The 15613-nt window shown below is 48.8% G+C and overlaps 1 long non-coding RNA gene across 1 annotated transcript; it reads right to left on the bottom strand.

Moving 5' to 3' along the window:
• Nucleotides 1-4474: 4474 nt before the first annotated feature.
• Nucleotides 4475-14591, bottom strand: LOC149856513 (uncharacterized). The gene is made up of 3 exons (XR_016438372.1): nt 14510-14591; nt 11263-11347; nt 4475-4584 (listed from the first exon to the last, which is right to left on the bottom strand). It is a non-coding gene; the product is annotated as an uncharacterized LOC149856513 (long non-coding RNA).
• Nucleotides 14592-15613: the final 1022 nt, after the last annotated feature.

Consider the following 15613-nt stretch of genomic DNA (forward strand, 5'->3'; position numbering starts at 1 on the left):
ATGGGAACCACATTGGCATGGTCCAGTCCTCTGGCACCACACCAGAGCACCACAAGTGCTCGTAAAGCCGTGCCAGGGGTCCTGCAATGACCTCAGCCAATTCCTTTAGTACTCTAGGGTGGAGATCATCTGGACCGGCTGACTTGAATACATCCAGTCCCTCCAGAAGCTCCCTAACTAGTTCCTCACTAACCCTTGGCCTAGGCGCGTCTCCCCTGGGGCCTGAAGGGGGCCCAGCAGGGGGGGGTGGCTGTTCCGGTCCCTGCTTAGGAAGATGGAGGCAAAGAAATCATTAAATATGTTGGCTTTGTCATCTGGTGTGACGACCAAATTTCCTAACGTGTCCTGCAAGGGCCCCACATTACCCAGAACCTTCTTTTTTACCTCCTATGTATTTAAAGGACTTCTTATTGTCCTTAATCTGGGAAGCTAGTCCCAATTCCATCTCTGCCTTGGCCTTCCTGACTGCCCCCCTACATCCCCGAGCAACTGCAGTATAGTCATCCCTGGTGATGTCCCCTCCTTTCCATTGGGTGTACACCTCCCTTTTAGCTAGGAGACATTCCCACATGCTTCTGGGATCTTGTGGGGCTTGTGAGCCCTCCTGCTCCCTTTGATCCTCATTGGGATTACCTCCCTTTGGGCTTGGAAGATCGTCTCCTTGAGAAGCAACCACTCTCCTTGGACGCCTGGCTCCCCTCCCCTCTGGGACCTCAGTGCTTCCCTGACTATTCTCCTTAGCTCATTGAAGTCTGCCCTCCTGAAATCTAGGGCTGCTGCCTTGCTGCAGGCCTTTGCCACCTTGCGCTGGATAGTGAATTCCAGCAGGCGATGATCACTGTTGCCCAGGTGGTCAAGCACCTGCAGCCCCCTCACCAGGTCATCTCCCGTGGCCAACACCAGGTCCAACAAGGCGTCTCCCCTGGTGGGGCTGTGCACCTCCTGGGTTAGATGGAGGTCCTGCATTCTGGCTAAGAACCTACGTGAGCGGTCAGACCTGGCTGACTGCTCTTCCCAGATGCCCAGGAAGTTCAGGTCCCCCATGACTACCACATCCTTAGACTTCACTACCTCCATGAGCTGACCTAAGAATTCCTGGTTGAGCTCTTCCCCTTGGTTGGGAGGTCTGTAGTAGACCCCCCACTGTTAAGTCTCCTTCCCCTCGACTGCCTTGTAATCTAACTCAAAGCACTTCAGAGTGCCCTTCCTCTGATTCCTTATTAATTGATGAGGATGGGTATTCCTCCTTAATATAGAGTGCCACACCCCCACCTTTCCTTCCTATCCTGTCCCTCCTGTACAGCCTATAGCCCTTGATATTCACTGCCCAGTCATGCGTTGAGTCCCACCATGTTTCAGTGATCCCCACTATGTCCGGGTTGGTGTCAGCTAGCAGGAGGGCGAGTTCCTCCTGCTTGTTTCCCATACTATGAGTGTTTGTGTAGAGGCATTTGAGGCCTCCTGTGGATGTGTGTACTGGCCCCCTAATCACAGCACTGCCCTGGCCCCTGTCACTACACATCCACACAGCACACACACCTCCACATACAATATACAACAGTAAGACTTTATTTTGAACTATTATGCAATCGCCTTTATATACACTATGCAAGCATACATGAATAAGAATGATTTCTTTTTTAAAATAAAATTAAAATATGTCATAATATATGTTTGATTTTTGGTATATGAGTGTGGGGGAAGGTGTGGGTGAGTGGGCGTGGTGTTTGTGGGAAGTGTATTTTAGTTTGCTACATAAAAAAGTCACTTAAATTGAAATATACCACCAAACGTTTACACTGTTACAAAATTTAATCGTAACATGCTGCCAAATGTGTACACTATTATGCAATTAAATTGTTAAAAAGAACAATTAAACCACTAAATGGTGCAATTTCCTCACATGTACAAGGGCCCTTTCCTATGCCAATGTTTACATGTGGACAGCTTTATGTATCCTTTTCAGTCGTGAGAAGTTTTGATTCCATTAAAGTATTTGGTCAAAGAATAACTAAAAATCCTGTATTTAAAGAAATACTTTTGCAATTAAAATTTAATTGCAAATGTTTTGCAGGTTTCAGCTAGTAAATAAAGTAATTTGTTTGCAAATATCTAGTTGGTCTAATAAAAGATAGCACCTCCTCCACGCGTTTCGATTCCTTTTGGCCCTAAACCAGTACAGCTACATCCTGGATACCTGGCATAATAAAATTGGGACACAAGGAATGACATTTCCTGCCATTGCTGTGAGCTAAAAGCATACAACAAAGAATAGTAGTTATTAAAAAGCTAAAGGTGTCACACAGAAAGTTAAGTCCCAAGTGTCTCAAATGTGAATTTACAGTCACATAGGAAGACCATGAATCCTGGCCCCCACTGGACTCTTTGTGAAGAGTTTGTCTTCCTGTTTGTAAGTTTTATGCTGCAAAGTAACCTAAAAGAGAGCTGCAAACTTGTGTCTGTGTGTTTTATGTGGCCTCATGAGGCGTTAACTTGTGGCCTGACTTCTGCTCCTCCTACCAGGTTCCCCCTTCCTCCTCTGGATGCTGTTTCCTGCCTCTGCCCCAGCGGGGAGAGCAGTGCTGCACACTTTGTGGGGAGCTAAGGGTGAATCTGTGACTGCACGTGGGAAGAAGGAGACAGGGATGGTATGGAGGCTATCCAGACCACTGGTGCAGAGGTACCCAAACAGATGCATGGTTCAGCAGTGGGGGGCGAGAGCACAAAGTGCAGCAGTGGAGGGGTGCCCCATGTAGCAAGGGAGATGGAGAAGCTACCAAGTTGTAACCCAACCCCTTGCTGCCATATTGGCAGCTATCTTTGGTGCCCATCTTGGCTGCCATGTTACATCCCAGAACACCCTGTTCCCATCACTTGGTTGTGATCTCATAAGTCCCAACCCCTGGCCACATGTTGGTGGTCATCTTGGCCGCCATGTTATGTCCAAGAGCACCCTCTTCCCATCACATGGTCTGTGACTCTGTGACCTCATAAGGCCCAACCCATCCCAGAATACTCTGTTCCCATCACATGCCCCTCTGACATCAGAAGGCCTGCTCCTTGATCAGGAAACCCCACCCCTCAAGCTACATGGCCCACCCTGGGACCCTAAAAGTTCAGCCCCCCCCTTGGCTGTGAGGTGGAGGCATAGGCTATCAGGTAGCAAGGGGCTGTGACCCCTCTAACAACTTGCCCTACCCACCTTGACCAATCTGTGGGGTAGGGAGATTTCGGGGCATCAAAGTTCCCCAAGCACGGCACCGAACCAATCAGGGCAAATATATGGAGGGGGGGATCTAGGCTGGAAGTCCCTGGCCTACCTCTTTTCTAAATCCTGGTGGGAAACCCTCCAAACCAGGCCACATGTTTTCTGAGACCACGCTAATGCAGACAAAACCAATATGGATTCTTACATTTTGTAAGCCTCAGACACTGTTCAGATCTCTCTCAGCAGCACTATGGATGAGAGCTCAATGGTTGAGACAGGCTCCCAGACTCCCAAAACAGATCTGGGGACCGTGGCAGACCCCCAACAGACCGCATCAGAGCCAAAGGCAGAGAGCATGGAAGTGGCAGACAAGCTAAACTCCAAGGGCTCTGCTGAGGTAACTAACATAGATTTTTTATTTTTTTTTGGAGGGAGCGAGTTTCTACCGTGACAGGGTGGGTCTGCGTTAACTATATAATCTTTTTGCAAGTAGGTGGTTGCCTTTATAGAGAGCTTTCAAAACTTACGGATTGGTGGATCTGTGAGAATGAAGGTATCTTGTGTAAACTATTTTTGTTCATATCTAAAAGAGAGGAGTTCAAGACAAGGCCGATGATGGATTGTAACAGGGGGGCCTGCTCGGGGTCTGTCTACTGGTAGGCCCGCCCACCTGTTATGGGCCAACCGCCTGCCTTCTTGTCTGCCATGCCTTGTTATTAATTGTTGTTAATTAAGTGGGAGGCTGCCCATTGTATGCCCCAATGCCAGGGGGCGCTATCTGTGGCTCCGTTCCTCCCCTACACTGCAGCCCAAGCCTCACAGATGGTATTAGTAAAGTCCTCTTTCTATTGGGGTCTCGGCACTTCTCTCTCTAGCTAGGCCTGTCAGTCAAAAAAACCCCACTAATCAGGGTTTGACTCCCAAGCTCTAACTCTCAAAAAAAAAATCACTTGGGCTCCTGAACCCTCTGTGGCACTGGGATCTACTCACCCCCAAATACTGCGCCCTCTCTGGCACTGGGGTCTGCTCACCCACAAATACTGAGCCCTCTCTAGCACTGCACTGGGCCCGCACTGAGGCCTCCTCCTTCCCCAAATAACCTCACCCAAACCACCGCTTTTAACATTCAACACAACATAGGCTTCTAAGGCAATATAATAGAAAAATGATAATACAGAAACAAGAGAGGCAGCATGCCTGTGTTGAGGAGTTCGTGACCCCTTGCGGAGCTGTTCCCAAAGATACAGAGTCGCTGTCTGTCTCAAAATTTATTCAGCATGCTGGGCACCCGGAGCGAACTCAGAGGCCCCGAATAAAACTATTAGAGGCAATTTATAGTCTACAGACGAGATGCGTGCGCAGGTGGGAATTTTCCACTGTGAAGGAAAACAAGATGTTAGGTCAGTGCGGGAAAATTCTTAATTGTTTCAAAACTGGTTTTTGGCTGCGTGTTAACTAATGGAGGGGGGGTTGTATCTCTGCTTCAGACTTTAAGGCGATGAGGCCTGTGTCTTATCGGCCTGTCCTTGAAGCACTGAGTCTGCTACACTATTATTTATGATTTTGTTAGTAAATTTCTACACCTGCTTACTTTAGATGTTCATGAGGATCGCTCACAGCATGGCGTAGTCTTCTGACAGAGACTGAGGCACCGTGGTCACTGGGAGTCCCCCTCCCTGCTGCCCCTCTGGCCTTCTCCACTTGCCATTTGTAGAATCCTGGCCTTCCTCTTCCTGTCACCTGACCCACTGGCAGGGCTTGAGCCTTATCCCCTACTTGACCTGCCGGCCATGACTAGAAGGTTCTGGATTTAAAGGAACCACCCTGTCTCTTAGTAACAGGGCTAGGGTTCCCTGTTACATGGATGTATCAGTTTGGTCTGAGTTTTGTCTGAGTCTCTGGAGCCCATGGAGCAGGCGTATGAACTTATGAAGGTTACAGAGCTGGGGCATGAACCTGTGGAGCTCACTGAAGAGGGGCACGAACTTATGGAGGTTACGGAGCACCTCTGTTCGGAGAGGATTTTCTGTGCATCTAAAAGATAGGTGTTCGAGACATGACCAAATAATCCTGTATGTGCTGCTTTTCTTTACCTGATTAATAAACCTGGTTTTACCACAGTTTAAATTTGTCTGGCATTTAAATATGCCATATGCATGTTGGCGAGGAGGGTACCATGGTTACCAGCTACATCTACATGGGAGGCTTTGTTATTACACTCCTGGAGCAGCGGGGAGTTTTGGTGGGGTGAACTCACTTTTTGAAGTGGCCAAAAGTCTGAATAAGAATCTGAACAGAAGTCAGGTGACTGCCTGGCTTTCAGATGAGGATGCTTACATCCTACACAAGTTGGCAAGAAGACATTTTAAAAGAAACAAGACTGTTGTTTCAGATGTGGATGCGCAAGGGAAGGCAAATTTCAGGGATATGGAACAGTTCTCTAAACACAACAGTGGTTTTAAGTATAGGCAGTCCTCGACTTATGATTTTTCAAATTACAATGGATGTCACTTATGAGGTTTATAAATTGACACCCTGTTTTGATGTTCTGACCTGGGTTTTGACTTTACGATGGTCAATATAGCTGCATCCAGCTGGTAAGTCTGTTGTGGTAGAAGTAGAGGGGGAAGGAAAGGGGCATGGGGGCACAGATTGATGTCCCCCACTGTGAGGGAGGGACTGGGGCTGGGGCAAGCACTGTGGCAAGCACTGCCCAGCTGGGGCCAGGCGGGCGCAGGACTGAGCTACAGTTCCTTGGGACAGCGTGGGGAGGGAAGAGGTGGCAGCTCCTGCTGCTGCGTGCTGCTTGTTTGGTGGCTCGTCCAGCGGCTCCCAGCACTGCTTCTGCCACCTGTCCAAGAGGGAATGGGAGGGTATGTCCCCCCAGACCTCTTCAGGGTAGGGCAGGCAGGGTGGCAAGGGCTGCACCAGGCTGTGCTCCGGGTGGGTGGTGGGGGCTATGGTGAATTTTTGGGTGGCTGCAGCCCCCCCCAGCCCATGCTCCGTCATCTGCCCCACCCTGATCTGGAAGCACACGCCCCCACCATGCCCTCCTGCCGCTTACCCAGCTGAGGCAGAGCGAGCGCAAGATGAAGCTGTGCCTGGTCCAGAGTGCACAGGGAGGGTGGGGAGGCTCCTGCCACTGCATGCCGCTTGTCCAGAGGCAGAACAGTGGCTCCGTCCTGTGTCCACCCCATCCCAGCTGGGCAAGTGATGGGAGGGCATAGCCCCTGCTCCCAGCCCCTGGAGGCAGCCCTAGCCCCACCCGCCCCATGTCACCCAGATCTGGGGGCACCGACAAGCGGCTGGTGCAGTGGTAGGAACAGCTGGACGAGTTGCCAGATAAGCAGCATGCAGCAGCAGGAGCCACCTCCCCCTCCCTCCCCATGCTCCCCCAATGAGCCACAGCTCAATCCCGTGCCCACCCGGCCCTGGCTGGGCAGCACTTGCCCTACCCCTTGTACCACCCCCAGTCCCTCCCTCACCACCAATTCCCATTTATAACACTGTTCCTATGGGAAAATTGTTTCTGACTTCTGACATTTCAACTTAAGACATGGTTTTCAGGAATTGTGTCGTAAGTCTGAGGACTGCCTGTACATCTTAACAGCAATAGATATTTTATCCAAGCATGCCTGGAACTTGCGGCTAAAAGACAGCTTGGCAGGTGAAATATTCAAGGCCTTTAAAAGCATATTCTCAGTGGGTCGTGTACCTCAAAAACTACAGAGTGACTGGGGGAAAGAATTTTTAAATAAACCTTTAAGCACGCTGCTAAAGCAGTATAATATCCACCATTTTGTTACAAATAACGACATGAAAGCAGCAGTTGTAAAGCAGTTTAACAGAACATTAAGATCAAAGATGTAGAGGTATTTAACAGCCCACAACACGTTTCGCTACATTGATGCATTACCAGAGTTTCTAAAGAGCTTTCACAGAACTATCCCATGCCCTCCCATCGCTCGCCCAGTCAGGGTGGGATGGACGCAGGACGGAGCCACTGTGCTGCCTCTGGACAAGCAGCGTGCAGTGACAGGAGCCGCCCCACCCACCCTGTGCATTCTGGACTATCAGTTCTGTGAAATCCATTCTGTTTCACAGAACTATCCATGCCAGGCCTGTTGATGTGAACTCCTCAACCACTCCCTAGCTATGGAAAACTGTGTACGGTGGCTATTTTAAAACAAAAGCAGCAACACCCCTGTTCAGAAAAGGAGACCACATGAGGGTGTCTAGAACCAAAGGGAGATTTGAAAAAGGTTATGAACAAACATTCACCGATGAAATTTTCATAGTGGATGAAGTCATTAAGCGAGTAAAGACCCCCCTCTATGATTACAAAAATGAACCTATCAAGGGTTCTTTTTATCTTGAAGAACTACAGAAAGTGAACCCCAAACAGGACAGAGTTTGCAGGACTGAAAAAAGTCCTAGCAAGGAGAGGAAAAGGAAAAAAGAAGCAGTTACTGGTGAAATGGATGGGGTGCCCAGCTAAATTTAATAGCTGGGTAGAAGCTTCCCAAGTCTGTAACGTTTAGAGCAAAAGAGAAATCATTTCCACCACTAGAAGGGCAAGATGAGCAATGGCGGTTTTTACATCACTTTACCCAATAATGCCTGCACTAGGATTTTCCTACAGAACACCAGCTTGAACTTTACCATACAACTTCTTAAACCTCTGGATCTCCTGGGGAGCCATGATAACACTGAAACTCGTGCTAAACTGGGGCCTACTTACAAAAGTTAGAATAAAAAATACTGATGCTAACTGCATAGTGAAAAAGGATGTGAATTCATGGCTAGGCCATCTGAAAAGAAATAATGAGGTATCTCTTTCAGCTTATCTTACTATATTCATGATGATTTTAAGCAGGCTTCTAGTTGTCTAGTATGTAACCACGTGAAATGTCTATCCTTGATTAATTAGTACGGTAAATATTCTTTTGCAGTTAACTCATGCTAAGTACAGGAAGAGTCATTCTCCACATGTGATAGATGTCTCCTCCTGAGTCACTTCTGTGTGCGCTAGTGGTTCCCTTGATTTTCCAAGGACACTCCCCAAAACCTTGTGTTTTTACTGGTTGTTAATCAGTTTCTTGATATGTTCCTAACTGAGAGCCCGGGGGACACTCATAGTTTCATAGTAGCTAGGATCAGGAGGGACCTGAAGAGATCACCTAGACTAACCCCCTGCCACAGGCAGGAAGGAATGCTGGGTTCACAAGACCCCAGACAGGTGATCATCCAAACTCCTCTTGAATTTGCCCAAGGTAGAGGTGAGGACTGCTTCCCTGGGAAGTTGGTTCCAGATTTTGGCCACCCTAACTGTAAAATACTGCCTTCAGATCTCTAACCTAAACCTATTCTCCATCAGCTTATTACCATTGTTCCTTGTCACCCCAGGTGGTGCTGGGGAGAAAAGGGCTCTACCTATTTGCTGTTGATCTCCCCTGATGAATTTATAGGCAGCCACCAAGTCCCCCCTCAGCCTTCTCTTGCTGAGGCTGAACAGGTTCAGGTCCCTCAGTCTCTCCTTATAGGGCCTGTCCTGCTGCCCTCTCACCAAGCGGGTGGCCCTCCTCTGAACCCTCTCCAGACTGACCACATCCTTTTTAAAGTGTGGCGCCCAGTATTGGACGCAGTACTCCAATTGCGACCTGAACAATGTCGCATAGAGGATGAGTATCACCTCTCTGGACTGGCTTGAGATGCATCTTTAGATGCATGACAAGGTATGGCTGGCCTTGCTGGCTGTGGTCTGGCATTGGTGGCTCATGTTCATTCTGGAATCAGTAATGATTCCAAGTTCCCATTCCACCTCTGTGCTTTCAAGAGGGGAACTTCCCAGCCTGTATGTATGCTGTGGATTCCTTCTCTCAAGGTGCAGCACCCTGCATTTAACTACATTGAACCCCATCCTATTCTCATCTGCCCACTTTTGTAGTCTGTCTAAATTTATTTGCAGCCTCCCTGTCCCTTCAAGTGTGTCCACCTCACCCAACATCTTAGTGTCATCAGCAAACTTGCAAACGTGCAAGCGTGCTTTCCGCCCCCTCGTCCAAGTCACTGATGAAGATGTTAATCAGTGCAAGCCCAAAGACTAAGCCCTGGGGTACCTCATTATTCACATCCCGCCAGGTCGAGTACGACCCATCCACCACCACTCCCTGGGTGTGCCCCATCAGCCAATTTTTGACCCATCCAACTGTGTAGACATCAATGCCACAGTCGCTCGATTTATTAATGAGGCTGGGGTGAGACAGTGCCAAAGGCCTTCTTAAAGTCCAGAAAGACTACGTCCACGGTGACACCATCATCCAGGTATTTAGTTACCTTGTCATAAAAGGCCATCAGGTTGGTCTGGCAGGACCTGCCTTTGATTAACCATGCCATTTGCCCCTGACCATGATCTCCCCTGCTGGCCTCTCACAGATGTGATCCTTGATAATTTTTTCAAGGATTTTCCCAAGACCAATGTGAGGCTTATGGGCCTATAGTTTCCTGGGTCCTCCTTTCTCCCTTTCTTATAAATGGGGACCACATTAGCTAGTTTCCAATCTCCAGGCACCTGGCCCATGGACCATGATCACTTGGACAGCCGGGCCAAGGGCACAGCAATGACCCCCGCCAGCTCTCTCAACACCCGTGGGTGGAGGACATCAGGGCCTGCAGACTTAAAAACATCCAGCCCTTCCAGAAGATCCCTTACTACATCTGCACAGACCCAAGGCCTGGCAGTGCTATCCCCAAGATTGCCCCTACCTGTGGTAGGAGAGCTGTTCTGGTCCCTGTCCAAGAAAACAGAGGCAAAGAACTTGTTAAAAATTTCGGCTTTCTCGTATGACGTAGCCACAAGATTACCATTTGAGTTTAGCAGGGGCCCTATATTACCCGGTGCTCTCGTCTTACTCCCAGTGTATTTGAAGAAAGACTTTTTGTTGTCCTTAATCCTGGTCACTAGCCTGAGCTCCACCCCCGCCTTGGCCTTCCTAATAGCCCTCCTACACTCACGGGCCAAGGAGAAATATTCCTCCTTAGTGATAGCCCCTCCCTTCCACTGGGTGTACACCTCCCTTTTGGCCCTCAGGCATTCTCGAATGCCTTTGCTGAGCCATGGGGGTTTCAGAGCATTCTTACCCCTCCCTTCTTTCTCTCAGGGACTGTCGCACTCTGAGCCTGAAGGATTGTCCCCTTAAGGTATGACCATCCCTCGTGGATTCCCATATCCTCTACCTTTTGGGCCCTCAGTGCCTCTCCCACTAATCTCCTGAATTTGTTGACGTTGGCTTGATTTATCAAAGGGGTATTGGCAGGTCCCACTGCAAAAAGAAGACAGGGCAAAGACAGCATTTGGCACCCTATGGGGTTTATATGAGTTCAGAAGAATGTCCTTTGGCTGCACGGAGCAGCTGCTACCTTTCAACGGTTGATTGATTGGGTACTGGCCCTGCACCAACAATATGCAGCTGCATATATAGACAATATCATCATCTATACCCAGGGGTGGGAAGATCACCTCAGGGCAGTAAGGGCAGTGCTGTATGAACTACACCAAATAGGTCTGACAACCAACCCGAGAAAATGTGTCCTGGTTAAGGCAGAGACCAAATACTTGGGATTTTTGCTAGGGCAAGGACAAGTCCTGCTGTTAGCCGACAAGGTAGAGGCCTTGCACCAGTTCAAGCCCCCGCAAACCCATAGGCAGCTGAGGGCCTTTCTGGAGTTAGTGGGATACTACAGGCGATTCATACCCAAGTTCGCTGACATCACCACTCCCCTTACTGACCTGTTGCGAGGAAAAGAGGGGGATCATTCGTATGGAATGCCAAAAGCACGTCTTTGAACATACTAAGAAGGTCCTCTGCCATGTGGTGCTGTTAGACCCCAAACTTAGAGTTGCCTTTCACCTTACAGGCAGATGCTTCAGAGTGGGCCTTAGGAGCCGTGCTGCCCCAGGAGATCAAAGGAGCCTCCCAACCCATAGCCTATACCAGCCAAAAATTAAATCCTCAAGAAAGAAGGTATGCTACCATTGAACGTGAGTGCCTTACCATAAAATGGGGCATCCAGTACTTTTGGTACTACCTATTGGGGTGGGAGTTCACCCTCATCACCGATCACACGCCTCTGAGGTGGCTGAAAGTCAAACAAACAGACAATGTACGCATTACCCAGTGGGCTCTGGACTTGCAACCCTTTAATTTTAAGATTACGTACTGGCCAGGAAAAGCTAACACAGTGGCTGATTTTCTTTCAAGATGCCATGAGAATGAAGACAGAACAGATTCTGGGGTGGCGGACTTGGATCCTTTATACCAAAACCCCAGGGGGTAAGTACTCCTAACGGCAAGTTAAGTGGGGAGGTATGTGAGAGCCTGGAGGGCACTCACCGAGGGCATATCCCCGGCCAGGGACATGGACCACCTCATGCTGCAACTTCCATGCTACTATGAGAACTCCCGATCTGCGCCAGCCCGGCTTTACCTCCATGCCAGGCGAAGTGAATCAGAGCCAATCCACAGCACGGGCTATATCTGGAGGCCGGGGGTGGACCTGGAGAAGGGACGCCAAAGGAGCAGAGGTGAGGAACTGGAAAGCCAGAAGCGTGGGTAAGTGCTTGGTCTGATTCAGAAGAAATGGTGGCACCCTCATCTCAGGAGTAAAGAGGAGGGTGGAAGAGGCCAGGCGCCAGAAGAGGATCCGGGAAAGACCCTGGGAATGGCAGAGGTGATGGATCCGCCTGAACCACTCACCATGGCATTTTTTTTTCTCCGTTCTTTTTTTTTTTGCTCTCTCCCATAGACATCTCTGGGGCGGTCAAAGAGTCCAAACCAAGGCCAGGCATCTGCCAAGGAAGAGAAGGGGAGTGGCTCCCCAAAGAGGCTCCACAGCTGAGATGGGGGCGGGCAAAAACCCTGAGCAGCAAGGACCACGCCCCGTCCCCAGCTGATTGCTCTGGAGGGAATCCCCAGCTACTTAAGCAGCGCTTGCCGGCAATTAAACCCTCTGCGGTTCAGTTTTAAAGTCTTGGGGAAGAGACCAGGGTGGGAAGGTGGACCACTGAAGATCTGGCGGTAACAGCCCCAGGCACCAGGGCACCAGACCTGAAGGGCAAAGGTCAAGGACTACAAAAAAAAAAAGTTGAATTGGAAAGTTGGCTCCGGGGTGGTCCTTCCTTTGCTTCTGGGTTCGGACTTTGGGTGCTGGGCAGCCCCCTGTGATTGATCTGGGCATGAGATGGGCAGTCACCACCTCCCTTTTATGAATCTCCTATATCATCAAAGTTGTGGCAGGCAGGAAAAGAAAGGGCACCAGCTCTCCCCCAGCTCGACCGTAGAGGTGCAGCCACCCCAAGGGGCCAGTGAATGTCAGCAGGACATTGGGGTATACATCCTTACATGGTGACTGCCCAACACTAACTTAGTAGAAATAGATAACCTCTTGTCAGTGAGGAAAGTAATTCATTAAATTGGAACTTTCTGAAAACTAATAAAGAGCAGTTTGATTGACAGGATTTTCCGGTTAATTACTGCTTGGGACTTGTCAGGTAGCTACCGGGAACAGACGTGCACTTTTATGTCCTGATAACATCCACCGACCCCTCAGGGAGGTTGCAGCCCACTTCTAGTCAGTCTAGGTGGCGTCCAGTGCTCTCTCTTCTCGCTTGCTACGACTTTGATGTTTAAGGAATACTGATGAGAGGGAGGTGGTGACTTCCCGCCTCCACCTAGACCAACCACCGGGCTCCACCCAACTTCCAAAGCCTTGGGGAGGGAGTGGCCAAAAGGACTAGCCAGAGATAATTTTCCCTCTCATTTTTTTATTTCTATGTTTGCCTTTTTCCGTTTTTTTCTCTGGGGCTGCTAGGCAATCCAATCCCAAGGGGAACTGGGCTCCTGGTACCACCTCAGGGCTCGTTGGGGCTTCACCCAGCTCTGGGCTCTCCCCGCGTTCTCTGCTGTTTGCCACTGCTCCTGGCTTAATTGGCAGCGCACAACCATTTAACAAGTGGTGGGAGGGGAGGTCTTGCCCACTCTCCTCCCTCTGGGCCGACTCAGGTCCCCTACCCCTGGGTCTGGCAGTGAGGATCCTCTGGTAGAGTGGAGCTTTCCCCATTTTCTTGGGATGCCAAAGCCGCACTGGGTTCGCTCAGTGCTCAGCGGCCAAGGCTCCGCCGTTCCAACAAATAGAAAAAAAAATGAAGCAAAAGAAAAAGAAAGAAAACAAATGGAATTGACTGTTTGGGGAAAAGGAATCCTCCTTCCCCTCCTCTTCAATGCCATAATGGGGTCATCACTGCTTCTTCAGTGTCTGGCCCAATGCTTGCCATGGCCTCGGGGCATTCTTTTCCTGTCCCGGGCTCCCCAGTTCCTCTCTCCTCTCCTCTCCCATCGGCTTCCTTTCCTCCTCTCACTCTGCTCCTGGCCACCGGATATTGCCCCAGCTGCAGATTGGCCCCAATTCACTTCACCTGCCGAGGTGGTAAAAGCAGGCAGGGGCAGATGGGGAGCTCCCTCTGCAGGGTGGAGATCTCGACCTGGCGAAGTTTGCCTTCCTGGTTGGGGTTGAGCCCCAGGTGATTATCTTCAAATCATCACAGGGCACTTTCTTGATTTATACAAGTAAAAGAATGCTTTGAAGATGCTGGTATAAGAACAAAGTGAAAACAGCTAACAGCACATGTGCACTTCAAGAGTGAGAGATCTCTAACACCAACTGCTGCTGCACCTCAGCTATCTTGAGATGCTGTAAGAAACAGACCATCTTTCTTGTCACCTGTTTGGTGAGAAAGCATCACCTTACAGCTAGTTACTGGATTTTTCTTTAGTTTGGGCTCACTTGACTTGACTTCCAATACTTGCAATAAATAAAGCCTTTCTGTTACTCATTGAATGAGGTGTTGTGTCAATCTCTAGGCTAGCCTGGAATCCTAGGTTTTTATGGGCTGACAAACTGGGAGGTAGGTTTAGCAAAAATACAATACCCACACAGCTGGAAAAATATCAACAAAGACACCCCTTTTGAAACCTTTTCTGGGGCTAAAAAATGGGGGTATGTCCTGCATCAGGGGTATTATTCATCCATCACTGAGTTTCTGGATCTTATGAACAATATTATTACCAGCCACTCCTACCCCATTTGAACTAGTTATGAGCTATGATCAAGTGAGCAGAAAAATGGGACTTAAAGCTAGTGATAACTCTTATGTTTTTTCTACCCATGGTGAACTAGCCCATATTTTGGGATTGCTACCCAGGGCCACTGTTAAAAAAAAAAATCCTTTATGGCTTATATTACCGGAGTATTCAATTCATTGTATCTCTACATGGACATTGTCCAACATCAGCTTCTCGGGGACTTTTCGGTTTCCTTACTACATTGTGTACCTGTAGAAGAAACAACGAGTTTGTCACTATCACATATGACAAGCCACATTATGTCCTCATGAGTCAGCATCATATTGACAGAATCAGAATTGAAATAAAGATAGATCAGAACAGACACACCTCATTTCACTTTGGGAAGGTGATTGCTAAGTGTCACCTGTGCCCCAGGAGGACTTTGGTGCTTTAAAATAAGAAAAAGCACAATGGTGGTGGTAAAAAATTATGGGGACCCTACCTTGTGCCGAAATTACTACAAAGCCCAGGCAGGATATGGTCTCCCTGGTTATCAGGGGATGCCTGTGATGTATGGGGCTGATGTGGGAGACATATTCCACAGCCTCTTTAGAAAAGCCATTCTGCTTTTGAAAAGGGGTCTGGAGATTATTAAGCCCCACATTAAAACACGGCTCAAAACATAGCCCAAGACGTGACTGGTCACATCTCCCAACCTGTTCTGAATAAGGTAGGCAGGTCAGCAAAGCAGGATGGGTCCAGTCTCATGTATATTAAAAAAAGGAGCCTTAAAAGAAAGAGAGATGTGCCACGCCCCCGATGTACAGGCCCACCCTAACCCCTTAAAAGAAAGAAGCTAAGATGCCAGCTCAGGCATACATGAAAGACCAAGAAGCAGCTGTCTGGCAAAAAAAAGGGGCGCTCTCCTGGAAGAAAAATAAATATATTTTAACTGACATGGCTTTTGTTCACAGCGGGTCTGAGGAGTGTACCAAATCTGAACTGTATCTGTTTCAAATAGCCCCCATGCAGACCAGCATTGAGAAAAGTCTGTACATTGAGATCCCCCCGCTATCAGCTATTACCAAGTCCGCCCCCCCTTGACTTTTTCATTGCTGGGAATGACGAAGATTATGTGGATTTGAACAACACACTGCTGTACCTTTGTTGCAAGATTGTAAAAGACAATGGAAGCAATCTTGATGATGGGGCAGCAATGAGTCTAGTGAATTAATGGCTGGCCTCTATTTTCAGTCAATTGGATGTCACTCTGGTAGATCAT

The sequence above is a fragment of the Crocodylus siamensis genome, chromosome 10 (assembly GCF_052110815.1).
Source record: "Crocodylus siamensis isolate JL-2025a chromosome 10, ASM5211081v1, whole genome shotgun sequence".
Lineage (NCBI taxonomy): Eukaryota > Metazoa > Chordata > Crocodylia > Crocodylidae > Crocodylus > Crocodylus siamensis.